This window comes from Camelina sativa, chromosome 15, assembly GCF_000633955.1.
Source record: "Camelina sativa cultivar DH55 chromosome 15, Cs, whole genome shotgun sequence".
Taxonomy (NCBI): Eukaryota; Viridiplantae; Streptophyta; class Magnoliopsida; order Brassicales; family Brassicaceae; genus Camelina; species Camelina sativa.
The window spans coordinates 7,580,645-7,587,729 of NC_025699.1; positions in this window are offsets into that span (position 1 = coordinate 7,580,645).

Genomic DNA, 7,085 nt, shown 5'->3' on the forward strand with positions numbered 1-7,085 from the left:
TCGAATTATAACATTTCTCATAATTAAAATATTTAAAATCAAGACAGTTTGTTTTTCCAAGTAGAGGGATTGTAGATGGCATAGTTCTAATGGGTTTTTTTTGAGATGATGTATCATGTAAATGTCATCTCCTGTGCTTCCACCTTACTCTTTCTCTTTGTGGTTCCTTCTTCTACAACAACTTTTGTAGCAGCCGCGGCTAGGATCGAACGGTAAGATATAACAAAAAGAAATTAAACTCTTTAGATATTAGAATAACATTCATCGAACACCACTTTGAATTCATTCATGCATATATATATAGGCAAATTAAGTTACCTTTCAGTTTCTGTTCAGTCTCTTCCAGCTGTTGCCGTCTTTGAGCATCTGATGAATCAAACCACACGTAAAAAAATAAATACCAAAACGACTATGTTACGAGGAAACAGAGTAGCTAGAAAAAACATCTTTGGAAACAAATTAAATCTTATACCAATTCCAGCAGCTTCCTTAGGTTCACCAAATTTAGTGTGACACACCATCAGATATTGATTATATTTATAGCAACATCAGACCCATACCTTCGATAAATCGATAGCTCTAGCTAACCCTATTGATACTTCTTCTTTTTTTTCTTTCTTTTACGACATACACAGACATATATATATATATATATATATATATATATATATATATATATATATAATCCACCCAATTATTTAGTGATTTAACCTGGATTGTATAATCCACATTGCAGCCAAAAACAAACCCAAGTTCAGTTCAGTATAGGTATTTAGAAAATCAAATATTGACAAATCTCGTCTACCTTGATACCTTGATATTATTACTCAAATCTATGCCTGCCTCGACCTAAAATGAATATCAAATGCATGCATGTCATAGTTTTTTAAATTATTTGTTCTTCTCTTGTGATTCACTCTTTTAGTTGTCAAGAATTGTCAAGCATTAAAGTTTTTTTTGGTCACAAGAATTGTCAAGAAAAGACCATCAACACGAGAGACCCCAACCAAACCAACCAAAATAATATTTACACCGGTTCAGCTCGCGGTAGACTATAAACCGAACATTCCCAGTAATAGTGCCCAGTATAGTTCTGAAGCCTTTTCATATTTACAGCAGTATAAATATTCAGATGAAAAGATTCGATAATGTAGATAATAACAATTGGTATGTGATCATTTCCGGTTAAAACAGAGGAAGCAGAACGGATTAAACTATCAGATGGACGGTTGTTCTGCCTAGACGATGAACCGGGTGGTATGCGGAATGGAGGATCACTCGGTTTAGCTGTTTCAAGAGCGTTCGGAGATTACTGCCTTAAAGACTTCGGTTTAGTAGATGAACCGGAAGTAACATACCGAAAGATAACCGACAAAGACCAGTTTCTCATCTTGGCCACCGATGGTGTAATTATCAATCTACTTTTATTTGTATCATAATCAAGATTTGATAAAAACATATATAATTTTTAATTCTGAATTCATTCTTTTATCTTCGTATGACCTAGTAAGGATTTACCCCCTTTTATTTTTTGCTTTTTAAATATTCGTATAACTCTCTTTTTTCTTTTTGCTTATTCACAATCATAATTTTTTAATTCTGATTTCATTCTTTTAATTTCACATTTAAAATGAAGATTGCTTATTTTTATGTTTTAAGCTTATTCTTCTTATTTTACAATGAATCTTCAAATACAGATATCCACTCTCTTGCTTTTGATATTACTAGGTTGGTACCCGCGCTACGCCGCGGGTTGTTTTTAGATTTTGTATTTTATTATGTGTTTTTGTTTTGTATTTTCTTGAAATAATATTTGTTTTTCTGTTGTTTGGAATCAAATATTATAATGAGAAATTCCTCAAAATACCACATCTTAATTTTTTTTCAAAAATACCAAACTTTAAGTTTTTTCTTCCAAAAATACCACAAACAAAAAAAAAAAAAAAAATGAAAATCTAGTATGTAGAATTTATTTTTCTATGTTTGGGTTGACAAATTTAGATTTGGGTATAGTTTTTATGGGGTAGGATTTAGGGTTTACTTTTAAGTATAAAAACTTTAGTATAAGTTTGTGGTATTTTTCGAAAAAATTCATTTTAATGAAATTTTTGGAAAATAAAACTAAAGTGGTATTTTTGGAAAAACCTATTTTAGTGGTTTTTATGAGAATTACACTATTATAATTAACAAAGTTTTTTTATCATGGTCAATGGTAATTTTTTGTTTTTGTATTTTAGTTATTATTTGTTCCATCATTATTATTTTTTGTTATTCTAATCAAACAATTTTTCTTTTCCTCTAACCAACTTGGGGCTTGTGAGTTATTCTTATTCCAATTTTTCTTTTCCTCTAACCTATTACTTATTCTTATTTCTTTATATTTTTCCATATATTTAACTTGTAGAGATTTATCTTGTACTTGGTCTTATGGCCCTGCACTTCACTATGATCATTATGGAGATCGCTCCTCTCTTTCTTGCACAGTTTCTAGAAGATCCGGTCAATAAACTCCGTAACTGGACTAAATCATTTTTCTCAAATTCTTGCTCCATCTTTCCCTCTTCCCTCCATGGAGTCGCTCACAACAACTGGAAGGTTTATAAAGTCTCATTAGTTAACCTCTCTCTCCATGGCTCAATCTCTCCGTACCTCTCTAATTGCACAAAACCAAACGACAAACAAAGAAAATAAATCACATTACATATTAGAAGATAACGACCAATATGGTAATCCAAAGCCTCTGGCATTAATGTTACCATATAAAACGAGCACCATACCACCAAAGACAAAATTCCCAATGTCATCGACCAATTCTCTTATCATCTGAAATCTCAACACCACCAACACAAGCACATTTGATGCTTTTGCATTTTACAACCAAAATAAAAAAACCTTTAAAACCAGAAACAAACGGGTTACATGACAAAGCTCAATCTACTAATTTCATCCAGTTGCTAAAAAGACAATGGAATTAGCGAATCGGGTAAAAAAAATTAGAAAAATGAGTAGTCTACACAAGCCGTATTCAATTGAATTTCTTAATTTTACGAAACAGAAGAGGGAAATTAGCTTGTGGATCCAAGCAAAACCACATAACATCGCCAAAAAACACACTAGAGTCTCAAGCAAAACCTCATCGGCAAAGCAAATCAAGGCAGAGGAAATTAGATCATGCAAAGAGCAAACCCTCCCAGTCTAATAATCACGCAAGCTTGAAATCTTCAACATGTCAACATGAGTATTTGAAATAACAGTTTGTTAAAAAAAAGTATTTGAAACAACAAAAGAAACATGGCCACAAAAAACCATGTTAACGGCAAGAACAAGGCAAAGGAAAAGCTGTGTTGATGGCAAGCACACGACAACGGAAAAGTCGTGTTATTAGTGATACCGGACCTCGTCCGAACCACTTTCGCTCTAGAGAAATTGATCGATACAAACAATAAAACATTCCACCTAGACAAAAAAAAATATGACATGTATTAATTGTTATAATTCTATAGGTTGATGTTTTAAACTGATGTGTCAACATCAGCTTCAATGTTGAGGCTGAGGTGTCAACACTGGAGAGAAACACCCTTCTACTTTTATTGTATTGATTAATATCAATTATAGAAAAACACCGACATGCATGTTCTTCGGTATGTCGAGCTAGTTTTTGTTTTTCCATATTGTCTTTTTGTACAACAAAATAGTCGGATGTATCAAATATTAAGATATGTGATTATGAAACGAACCCATATGATCTGTTACATCTGTGACCTACCCATGTGCATTTCAATCCATAAACAGCAAAGATTCACCCCATCCCTCTCTCGCTTTTCCTTTTTTTTGGCCCAAATTAACGATGGTCATCATCGGTCGATTCATCACTTATCAACCACACTAGTCACTAAATACGTCCATTCCTGATTACGTACTGTATATTTACTCTATACGTTTGGATTCGTTGTGTTGCAAGGCTTTTCATCAGTTTTCAAAGTGTTTAGAACCAGGCAAGATAACACTACCTCTGTCTACTTCTACTTAATCCAGCCGCGCGTCAGTCTTTCTTTCCGGTTATGACCACACGGTGAAGCGGAGGAAATACCCATCATTCAATATTACCTACAAAACCATATTCGAATATATAGCTGGTTACAAAATATCTATACAGGTGAAACTTGAGGCTCAAGGAAGAAGCTTGACTTACAAGAAAGTTAAAATTGTATTTTATTTGTCAACCATAGATAATAGATAAGTTAACATCCATGCATAATCTACACTTCTCACTAATTCAAATAACATGTTACATGTAGCTTAGATAAGATTAACACCAATATAATATTAGACCCCATTAATTAGGCCAGTTATGACAAAGCAAGCACAATTAAATTTCACAAACTATTACAAAAATCTACTATCTCCTCAGGAGCATTTATGATAAGCCATTCTTTAGGACGCAAGAACAATATCCCGATCTTTGTTTCCTGTTATAACCACACGGTGAATCGGAGGAAACACCCCACCGTGAAAACATGAAAGCTATATAATTAGTTTAAAATACAATTGTATATCCTTAACCCGCAAGTCCTCCCAACCCCATCGGTAAACGAAACTCGCGTACGTGGAAAATAAACATATATCGTAACAACATGCATGTCTCTAAATATTTATCTTGTAATGTTATTATAACGTAAAAAATATTTGGTATATACGACCAGTACAAGTTGAGGATAAGCTGGCAGATTCGATTAGATTGGAGTGTTAAATGAGAGGGCCACGCGTCGCAGATGACGGCATCGTGTTGACTATCTTAAATTCTTAACAACATAGAGGAGGAGTTAGAACATCAGTGGAATAACCGGAAAACTGGGAAATATGTAGTTTTATGGAGGGGGAAACGGGATTGTAAATGCGGATGAGATAATAATAAAGTGCAGAAAGTAAAGAACACAAGAACTTTGTTAATGAGGTTCGGTTTTTCCTACTCTCCGGGACCTAGTCCAGATTTCGATTCCACTAGAACAAGAAAGCAAATACAACCTATTCGCAAACGTGTAAATTAAGCACAACCCTCTTAATTCACCGCTCCGTTCTATAACATGAAATCTTAAGGATAATTCTCTACCCTTAACTAGACTAACACCAAGCCTAGATTTAAACCAAGATAACCTAACCTTGGGCTAAACTCCCCCTGAGTCTAAACTTCAGATCTTCAACTCTCTTGAGCAACCTTCACACACACGTCACACCGACGAACAAAGAAGCTTGAACAACTCAAGCACCAAACCGCGAAACTAAGCCGCACACCAACAGAAAGCTCTCTAGGATTCTAACCTTTATGTCTCAGCTCTCTTGCTTCTCTAGGACGTGCCTAACACCTCCTTATATACCCATCAATACTTCCTAATCACCATAGGAGAAGATTTCCAAATCTCATAAGAAAAAGACTTTTTCCTTTTTGCTATTTTCCTTTTCCTTGTAAAACTCCAATTTAATCAACCAAAGAAATAGTAGTTTTCCTCTTCAATTTATCCTCAAACCGTCATTCAATATTGCCTTCTCAAGTCTTCTAGAAACTTCTCACGCACATAAAACAACAGCAATCTTGTAACAGGTCTTGACTCACACAGACACTACTTCAGACAGACCAATACATCTTCATTCTCCCCCTTTTTGACTATGCTTGTGAACTCATCAGTTCAAACACTTAAACAACATCACCAGACACACATCTTCATTCTCCCCCTGAATGAGTCACAACATGGTCAAAACTAACAGGAAAATTCTCCCCGCTTTGCAATACGCGGTTGATAGCCTAGTACACCACCTCCATAGAACTCATCTTTTCTAACCCAAATCTTGTTGCGTCTTAGACCTCTATGATTAAACTCTTGAACGAACCTGAAACAGTTCCTCTTAACATGTCCTTGAACTCCACAATGATAACATGTAGGACCATGAAACCTTACATCAAAAGCATTCTCCATGCGGCTCCTCTCTCTCAACAATCTGAAACATCTTGGCCTAATATGCCCAACAACACCACAATGATGGCAAACAGGTCAAAATACTTGTCTAGGTGCACTCTGCAATTCTGAGATTTTTGTACCACATCCTTTCACAAATACAGTCTCTCAAGCAGTCTCTGAAGTAGTCTTTGAAGCACGCTTTGAAGCAGACGTGATTTTTCCACTTGAAACAAACACTTGATCTGAATTTGAAACTTTTCCTTCATATCCAAGGCCACACTTATCTATCTTGCCAATACTTAGAATATGATCCAGCTTCTCTGTACCATTATTAAGCATCCTCAAATTCTTTTGAGTTTCTTCAAGCTGCACTTTAGCTTGTAATGCTTCTTCGCCCTTCTCTGTTGCAAGTTTCTCTGCTTCAACGACTTTAGCCTCTAACTGGAGTTTCTCCTTAATCAAAACTGAATTTTCATCAACTACCTTAAGCCAATGTGCATACAACTTCTCATAACTCTTACCAAGTTCTTCATAGCTCATATCCTCTGAATCACTATCACTCTCAGACTCATGTTCAGATGCAGTTGCAGGTTATGCTGCAGATTCAGAAGCAGTTGCAGACACTGTTGCAGACGCTGATTCAGAACTATCTTCAAAAGTTGTAAACGCCACAAAATTCTTCAGATCTTCTTCTTCATCTGAATCAGTTTCAGAATCACTAGTAACAACATTCATAGCCTTCTTCTTATGCTTTTGTAGATTGGCACAATCAGACCGTACATGACCATATCCTTTGCATTCAAAACATTGAACATTCTTTGATGAAGTCTTCTTCTCTTCACCCATTCTACTTTTCTTCTCTTCGCCCTTACGCTTCAGAAATTTAGCAAATTGTCTTGATAACATTGCCATTGAATCTTCACACGATGATACCTTAAGAGCTACTCCAATGTCAACTTCCTCCTTTATTACTTCCTTAACTTCATCATCTATCTTCTTAACTCCTTCAGCTTCATATGCTTTGCTTAATTCGAAAGCTTTAAGAATCCCAACAAACTCATCAAAAGCCATCTCATCTAAATTATGAGCTTCTTCAACTGCAGAAATTTTTGACTCAAATTTTGCAGGCAA